We start from the raw sequence: 10,215 nt of genomic DNA, 5'->3' as shown, positions 1-10,215 counted from the left end.
GGACTTTGTCCTCATGGCAGTCTGCTCCCAAACATGGTACAGTTAGCTGCCAGTTCTAGGAAGTGTTCCAGGGAACTGTCAAGCAGCTACATCTGTTGCAGATGTTTTTACAAATGCTAACCTTTGGTTATCAAAATAAGAAAAAATAGTGAAAATATGGTATATCCTTAAATGAAGAGTGACTAATAACTGTCAAAATTTTAAGAATGTAAGGGGAAATAACAAAATGAATAAATACTTATGAAATTGTGAAAATACCTACTACAGAAGGTTTCTGGCAGAATGGTACTTTCATTTAATTTTTTTTTCTTCTCTCTTATTTCCTTTCATATTGAGAGTTTTTGTTAATACATTAATGAGAAGATTAATGGTACCAACTGAAAAGGCAGCTAGTTTGATGTGATGTTGGCAGTAAAAGCAGATCTTTTAATAATTTGCAGTCTATTGAATAAACTTAAACCTGATAATCTCTACTGTATCCTATTTTATCACCTCATCTATCAGTTGCATTCTCATGTTCTACCCACGTGTTATTTCTATTCTTGTTACTGGATATTCCCTGATCCAACCTGAGGTCACACTATATGGATACTCTGATTTAACGCCAATAATCAGAAAGGCCTGAACTGATTTCCTCCTGATGCTCTTTTCTTCTGTCACATGCTAGGATGTTTTCACCCACAGCTATGAGAAAGCAGAGGAAAACTTTCTGGGGTTTAAAAATAATTTCAGCAAGTCTGGCAGCAGCAACTAGTAATTTAAGGAGCAGTTAAAGATGCACTCTCTGGGAAAGGTTTGTTTTTTTGACAATTTATGTTGGAAAACTAGAGAAAAAAGAATTGTGTTCCCTATTTACAAGGGATTTGTTCTCAAAAATAATAAAAAGACCTGGAATAGGACAGAAAAGAAAGTGTCAAAGCAGAATAAAAAAGATGAAAGAGTAACTGACTGATCTCAGTCCACTAAAAGCAAAGTCTTTTGTGAGACACAGTAAACTATCAAAGAAGTTAGAAGCTGAGGTATTTATCAATATGGTCAGGTTAAAGACAGGTAGGGACAAGAAAGAACAAATTGTTCCATACTTAGAAGCGTGATTTCTTAGATGAAGTGCTTTCCCCAACAGATATTTCCATTTTACCAATCTGCATTTGCCTTACTGTAATATAACGGACATTAGGAAAGCACCTGTTATTTTGGTATATCCTTATTTACATAGTTATTTATTATTTCAAGATAAATAAATAAATAAATAAATAAATAAATAAATAAATATCCTCTGCAAACTCTAGTCTGATCACACTGTAAAACATATGAATAAAGGTAGAAGAAAGAGAAAGATTAATTCCTCTTTTCATGAGATAGAAAATAAGAAATGGTTTTCAAAGACGTCTCAGGAATTTGAAGAATATTTAAGTTCAGTATGAAGTAAAATTCATTGAGCACTTTAAATGATAAACGAGAATTTCTTAAAGTAATTCAATACATTGCTAACTTCTCCCGGTTATATAGTGTTTCCTTTTGAAATTGTTAGAAGAAAATCAAAGCAAAATGTTGTTGTTCTTGTTTTGTTTTGTTTTTCATGTTGGTCTCTCATTTCTCCAGAATGTTAGAGAACTTAGTTTATCTTAAATAAATCTAAACTTCAGAAAGATATTATTTGAAGAATTAAGACAGCAAATTAATAAGGTATGTGTGTTTTACTGTGCTAGGCAGCTGAACTCCACCACAACCACTCTCACTCCCCCTCCTTAGAAGAGGAGGGGAAGAAGTAAAGGAAAGAACAACTCACGTGTTGAGATAAGGATAATTTAATTAAAGGGAAAAAATATTAAGGTACTATTATTATTAATTAAACAATTTAACTAAATGGAAAAAAGGAAAAGGGGAAAATAAAACACGTAAAGACTGTGTGGAAGTGCAGAGGAAAGAAATTACTCTCTCTCTGCTTCCCACAAATGAGTGATGCTTGTCCACGTCCTTGAAGCAGGGCCTCAATGCATGTAGTCAGTGTTTGGGAGGACAGACATTTTGATGAGAGCCCACCCCTCCCCTCTTCTTCCTTTTTCCACCTTTTATTGCTGAGTGTGACATCATATGGTATGGAATATCCCTTTGGTTGGTTTAGGTCAGCTGTCCTGGTGATGTTCCTTTCCCACTTTTTTTTACCCACCCCCTACGAGGGCTAGAGCAGTGCTGAGCTGTGCCAGCACTGCTCAGCAGCAGACAGTTGGGATACCACTGATGCTCTAGATACAACTGCCGAGCACAACTGCGGAGAACACATCTTCCCAGCCAGAGCACAACTGCAGAGAGCACATCTTCCCAGCCAGACCCAGTACAATGTGAATTAAAATAAAAGTAAACACTTATATATTGAAAACACTGTAAAGAAAACATTATGTAAGTGGTACAACTGGAAAACAACTGGAATATGATATTTCAAGTTAAAGATTAAAAAAATAACTCAAAGACAAAAGAAGTGTATCAGATTACAGTAAGTCTTCTATGTAGTAAATATATTAAAAAAAAAAAAGATACAGAAAATATGATCTAAGGTTATCCTCCACCTCTATTATATTGTACAGAAGATTTACTTCTTAAAGGAAAAGCAGTACTTTTATATTCAGAATATAATCCTGAGTTGAGATGAAATCTAGTATTTTCAAAAGAAAAAAAAAATCAAGTATGGAATTTGTTCATTTAATTACATATGTAAACACAGATAATGTTTTTACCATCTTGTTGTTACCTGAAAGGAAAAAAAAACAAACTTGACAGAAGATCACTTATTTTTCTTCAGAGCTTAATCCAAAATATACCAGAACTGTTACAACAATCTCACATTTTAGAACAGTTAGAGGGAGAAGTCACTAGACTGCTTCAGTCATGGCAGGATATAAAATAAAAAGGAGGAAAAATAATTTGTTTGCATAAGTAAATAAATAAACAAAAACTTAATGTATCATATGTGATGTCTTCAAGTTATTTGAACATGTTTATGTGCTTTCCAGGCAAAAATGAAGACAAGCACAACTTCCTAGCCTAGCAGGAACACCACCAAAATTTGAACCAATGGGAAAAAGAAATAGGGAATTGGACTTGGAGAAAATTCAAATTTTACAATGTCCTTTTGACAAAATTGCTTAGGGACAGTTATTAAAACAGCAGTTTAAAGCCTAGAAACACAGAGGGAATTGAAAACAGTAGAGCATCAAAACAAAACAAAACAAAACAAAACAAAACAAAACAAAACAAAACAAAATAAAATAAAATAAAATAAAATAAAATAAAATAAAATAAAATAAAATAAAATAAAATAAAATAAAATAAAGAACCTGTAAAAAAATAATAAAGAAGTAATTTCAGTACCTGTAGAAAATAGCTTCTCTAAAGAGAGAATCACAAATGCCAGGAAGAATCATAAGGAAATTTTCACTACTGGATATACAAGGGGTAGGGATCAGTCAGTTAAATGGTCAGGCAATGTTTCAAAACTAACAGAAGGAAGAACACCTCTCCCCAGACAACACTAAAGTAAACTGGGCAATTCATTACCAGAGGATGTGAAGGCTAGAAAGTTCAAAAGGACAAGTCAAATTTATTAAGGACTATTTCATAAATGTCTCTAAAACATTTTTGTCATTTTTGCCCTTTTTTTGTACTCTATTAAAACCAGAAAATACAGAGTTCTACTCTTTATTATTATTATTATTATTATTATTATTATTATTATTATTATTATTATTATTATTATTATTATATTTTAATGTTAGGATAACACTGTGATGTCAGAAATTTGAATGGTTTGTAAACAAACAAACAAACAAACAAACAAAAGCCCTTCTTGCTGCTTTTCCTAAGCATTCACTACATTACATAGCCAGCAACAGAATAATGAGTGTCCTTGACTTTTTATAGTATAGTTTTTATGGCATATGACTTTTATATGGCATAGATTTCCATACATTTTTTCAAACAGTTGTCTAAGATATTTTAAACTTCTGATCCAAGGAATGCAACTCTATTTTAATATGTCTTCTGAAAAATAAAGCTTTTTTAGTTTAAAGTTTGATAAACAGGAACCTGCAATATCAAACCAAGCCTTTGTTTGGCCTGGTTAATTATAGGCATGGTTCTCCTATTTTCCGCAGAAAAATGCCAATGTAAACCACGGGATGTGTTCTCTTTGAACAGTAAGACCCCTACTAAGTTTGGGCATCCTGAAATCACGATTCAAGAGAAGAAAACTGGTACTTTCTCAAAATCTGAACTGCCAAGAAGCAGCAAGAGCAGGGCTGCTCCTGAGGGGCACAATACTGGGGGCAGGCCCTCCGCCTCAAGGCCCAGTCCCACATGGTGGTGACAGTGACAGGTACTGAAACCCAGACACAGTGAGGGGCAAGTTGAGTCTGGGTCCACCTGTAAAGGCCAGCAAATGTGTCAGGGCCAGCTGGGGCCAGGATGGGGCATGGGATGCCTGTGAATCTGGAGCCAAAATAGGGCTGCTAAGAAGGGGAACTGGGGCAGGGAGATGTCCCAGGTGAGGTTACTCCAGGCAGTGACACAGGTCTGACAGTGCCCTCACAGTCCTGGCATAAAATATCTTCAATTCCCACTGCTTCATGTAAGGCCAGGACCCGCTGCAGTGTTAAATGAGCTGTTCTAAACCTGTCGTAGCTTGTTATACAAAATCTTTAAACCTAATTTTTCAGGTCATTCAGTCATAGTTAGAGAAAGTATTTATCCAGTAACATTGTGCCTTACATGGCATGTGAACTGCTAGTACTTCCCATGCCCCTTTGGGATCTCAAACATGAATCACACAGAGTCACAGAATTTCTAGGTTGGAAGAGACCTCAAGATCATCGAGTCCAACCTCTGACCTAACGCTAACAGTCCCCACTAAACCATATCCCTAAGCTCTACATCTAAACGTCTTGCCGAAGGAGCAGCAGCTCTGGAGCAGGACAGCAAGCAACACGTTAGCGCGCTGCACCTCCTCACCACAGGGGAAAAGATACTGCTGCTTATAATGAACTAGTGTTTTTAAACCATGCACTGCTGAATTTCTCATGAGAAGTTTATAAAGCCATTTGATTCTTTTGTCTCAGAAGAAAAAATTGGCTCTTTAGCATTTTTTTTCAGCTCTATAACCTCTGATATACAGCTTCCTGTAGCTAAATGAATTAGCATAGTTCACAGAGCCCCGCTACGTTGCTACCAGTCCCTTGGAACTTACTATTTGCACCCTACCAGACTTCTCTCCCTAGTAAAAATGAAACTAGTTCAGAAACCCATTCAACCGCTCACTTTATTTCATTATATTTTAATTAATTCTTTTGAAAACTCCTATGAGAAAAGGATCTGAACTTTTTCAGCATTGAGTTTAAAACTAAAATTAAGGCAATGAATCAGGCTGTAGGAAGTTGGAAGATAATATTCTAAAAAGTATTTGCCAGGCAGCACAACAGAACTGGAAACTGTGCACATTTATTCCTAACACTGAAATATAGTGATTTTATTTTTTTCCCCTAAAAATATAGCTTGTTTCTGCTTAGGATGAGCTTTGTCCCATTTTGTGCTGCAAGTAGAAAATGCCCCTACTCTTCAATGTTACTATAAAAAACTTAACCAAAATTACTCTTCCATAAAGAAAATACTAAGGCACTACATTTAGGATTGAAACAATTTTCTATATATATAGTGAATACATTTGGTTAATGAGAAAGAACATAATTTGTCTGTTATTTTGCCATGTAATATAGAAAAGTGTCAAAATAATGAAGTGTCATTGCGACCAGATTATTTCTTCAAGTTGATAACTTCCTACTGATTTCTAACAGACAGATTATGGTAATTCTACCATTATCATGACTCATTTTAGCATTTCAGTGATCTGAATCACTATAGCTTATTACCTTAGGCACTTGTGACCAAATATGTGATCTGTTCCAGTTTTTAATGGACAATATATTTTGGGGAATTTTATCCACTTCTGATGCTGGGTACTCCAGCATACATCAAAAGCATGGCAGAGGGATTGCAGCATAATTTGCATATTCAATACTCTGATAACAAAGAAGGTAGGAATATTTGTCTTTTGGTGAACTCCAGGTTGGGTCTTATACTGAAATGCAAAATACCCAGGCGTAAAGCCACCCTGCTCAAAATGACCATGACTGCAGTACAAGCAGCAGCTCTGAGAATGTTGAACTTGAGAGCTTTGTGGAAACTTCAGTGCTCAATCTGCTTGACAGAAAAGGACATTTAAACCAAAATCAAAATCTGGCTTGCCACGTTTGTGGGAGAACCAAACAATTGGTCTTTTCTTTGTTCTTTCAAAATCGGAGAAAGGATGTTGTATTTAAAGTAACAAGACTCATGTCTCATAATTATTAGATGACACTATACTTGTGTGTGCCCCAGAGGGAGAGACAAAAGAACTTAAATCTGACAATTGAGACTAAGCGCCAAAACTAAACAAATAATTGGGTACAGGTCTGGGCAACTCAAGAGAGCATCATTTGTCCTGTAGGACAAGCTCCATGTGGAGGAACTTAAAACATACTGATTAGTTAGAAGGACGAATAAAAAAAGTAAGTTTAGATATTAGAAGTTCACTGTTGTAAAAGATTGGTAGGAGTAAAGTGAGGAAAACACACACACTTTTTTGATTGATGCTGTGTTGCTTTATCTGTTTTCCTCTGTATTTATGTTCTGACAGATAAATATTCTATTTTGAAGAAGATCTCCCAAGTCACCACAATTTTAACAGGTCAGATACAGCAAATGGGAAATCTATAAAGGCAGCCAAACAGCTTTGGACCTGAAGATGTGGTAAGTTTACTAAAGAGTGCTATTGTCATTTGGAGACATAACAGAAAAAGAGGGATAAATTGTGGAATATCATCCAGTGATACAGAGGCGGACACAGGGGCTGACACAAAGAAATATTAACGTGAGAAAAGGACCTATAGCTGCTAAACAGCTTAACTGTAATCTTAAAGTTATCTCAAGTCCTTTGTATACATTTTTCTATTTTTGCTGTTAAGAAGATACATTTTTTTTTCAGATAGAAAATCAAAGATTATTATTTTTACTGTTTTATTATTCTGTATTTTTCATATAATTTCTATAGCTATTTTTCACTGTTTACTACTGTTGTTCATTCTTACTCACTTTAATATTTAAAGAGGAACAAAAATAAAGTATTTTAAGATTCAAATAATACAAATAACAATAACAACACCAAATGAAAAATAAATTATTAATTTCCAATTTCTTTAGAGTAGTCATTTATTTAGAAAGACATAAATTAGAAGTAAACCTCATTTAGATAAGCTAATTCCAAGAGGCTGTCAATATCAGATGTTGTACTTGAGTAAGCATCAATAATTGGGATGTAGCTATATACTGAACCTTATTTTTAAGGTTTTTGTTTTGCTTTGTTTTTGATAACAATTAATGATAAAGTAAAGAAACGTAGAATTTGGCAAACCTTGTTGTTTATATTTAGACTTATGATTTAAACACCTCAGAAATGTAAAAGTGATAATCTAATAGAAACTGAACCTCACTGTCACAACTGAGAGAATCAAACAGTAGGTTAGACTTCTTATCTACATGGCAGTTTTGAGAAAAAGTTGAAAGAGCAGGTACCTCAGAAAATTGTAGAAACTTGCAGTGCATTTGGCAGACTCCATGAGCCAGTCTGAGAAACACTACTCACCCTGAGGACTGGGTTGGGGCAGAGGAGAAGAATACACCCTTAAAAGCCAAAACACTGCTACCAAGTCAGTGCTTGTCTTCCAAGGTGAAGGGAGTCTAGAAAGATCAAAACATGCTTCATTATTTACCCACTTCCTGTTCACATTTCTGCCAAGCTAACTGTCTGCTGGTAGCATGCTAACTTGCCAATGCTTATCAGTCACATGGAGGTCAGCGACCCAGCAAACACTGGAGGCACATCCTGGCCTCTTTGCCAATCACCCTAGCAAAAATTAGCCAAGATCAGAGAATGCCTTTCACAAACAGTGGAGTCATAGCATAAATAGAAATTGGGAAATGCTTTTTATGGAGAGATATCATTTAAAAAAGTAATTGCATGAAATGTCATATTTGATTGACAGAGCTTCACTTTTTCACCTGTCAGAACTCTGTCAGCAAATAATTTCTGGAAATCTGTTCAGATAGCCACCACTAGTGACAAAAATGTATGGATTTCGGCTGCATGAGAAACTGACATACCAAGACATTTATATTTCCTTACCATGAAAACAGTGAAAGAAAGCAACAAAATTGTTTGCTCATTGTGAAAAACATGTATAGGAAATTATGAAATCTCTCCCCAGTAAAATAGCTATATGGATTTTGGTAGGGTAAAATAAGGTACCCTAAGCATATTTATTTTGTTTAGGGTGCATTACTTCTCAGCCTCACTAGAACACAAAAACTGTATCAAGGTCACAATAAAATTTCACTCTAACTTGTGTGTCACTGTAACTTGTGTGCTGGGCACAGATGCCCATGCAGTGTCAGAGGTCTAGGGGCGTGAGGCGATGCCGGGGCTGCCCCGTGTTGGTCCTAGCAGGCTCCAAGATCCCCACTGCAAGGCACAGCCGGGCCTCGCAGCCAAGATGGCGGCAACTCGCCTTGGGGGCAGCCTGCGGAAGGGAGGGCAAACACCGCATGGCAGGGGGCAATGAGGGGAGCAGTGGGAGGATCGGCCCTGCACAGACAGCAAGGGGAGAGCAGGAGGAGGGGAAAGATGTGCGCCAGGTACAGGAGCAGAGGTTCCCCTACAGCCTGTGGAGATCAGGGAGGAGTGGGCATCCATGCTACAGCCCACGGAGGATCCTACACTGATGCAGGGGGATATATCCTGAAGGAAACAGCAGGCCATGGAGAGGATTCATGCTAGAACGGGTTTATCCAGAAGAACTGCACCCCATAGGAAGTACCCATGCTGGAGCAGAGAAACAGCATGATGAGGAGAAAGGAACGGCAGAGAGGAGCTTTAATGAACTGACTGCAACCCCAACTCTCCATGCCACTGCACTGCTTGGGGTTGACAGCGAGGAGGTAGACAAGTTGGCTAGCCACCCACTACACTTTCTTTCTTCATGTCTTTTACCCGTTCTAAAGGCTCATAAGAACACTGCCGTCTTCCATTTCAAGTCCATTTTGAAAGTACCTTCAATAATATAGTTAAATAACTGTGCCTAATAGTAAACAGGTACTAATAAAAAAAAAATACTGTAATATATTTATAAAAAAAAATCATACATACGTTTTTATTCATTTAGTTGACTTCTGTTAAATACAATCAGTGTAGAAGAATCTGATCCCAGAAAGGGAATACAAGTGAGACAGATTATGTAAGCATTTTGACTTTTAGGGAAAAAGACTCATTTTACCTTGTTGAGAAGTTGGATCACCTACAGTTTTAAATGGATCCCTTAAAAGTCCAGTGATTTTTCAATTCTTTGCACAGTGTGCAAATGTTCAGTATAAATCTTAGAGATCACATTTAATACCTATTTTGTTCATCAGAAATTGGCAGAGAAAAAAAAAGTCTCAGTTAATCTTATTACTATGTGAATGAAAAATACATTTATATTTTAAAATAGGATTAAGATATTTAATATCATCAGCATACAGGAATCTGAAATCTTTGAACTGGAGGCTCAAAACACTTCCTTCAGGTTTCTTTCTTTTTTTTTTTTTTTTCTTTTTTTTTCCTGAAATAATTAATGTTTTGTTGATTTATTATCTTGGTATCTAAAATGCAAAGTATTAAACCCCCTACATAAGCTTCATATTTCTAGTACTTTGAAAGCTCATGTTATTTTTTCCACTATAGCTAGATAATTCTGTGAAAGACTTTAAAACAAAACCTAACCACTTTTTGAATACTTGTGTAGATATTGAAGAAGCAAGCAGCTCAGCTACATTTCAAAAGAGCCTTAAACCTACAGGAGCTACGGGACTTGGCAGCTTTACTCTGAGCAGGTGTTTAGTTTCTTTTGGGGTACCATCAGTGGTACATCAAGCCACATCCAAAGCCAAATCTCAAATCCCCCAAGACAAATGACATCCAAACCAGTCTTTTATCAGTAAATACCAACAAAAGATTAGACTGGATACAGATTTCACATACACAACAATCTTCCTTTTCATTCCTTCTCCCCAATACTCCATAGTCTGCTTTGATAT

The sequence above is a fragment of the Anas platyrhynchos genome, chromosome 1 (assembly GCF_047663525.1).
Source record: "Anas platyrhynchos isolate ZD024472 breed Pekin duck chromosome 1, IASCAAS_PekinDuck_T2T, whole genome shotgun sequence".
Classification (NCBI taxonomy): domain Eukaryota; kingdom Metazoa; phylum Chordata; class Aves; order Anseriformes; family Anatidae; genus Anas; species Anas platyrhynchos.
Note: the sequence above shows the minus strand (reverse complement) of the source record.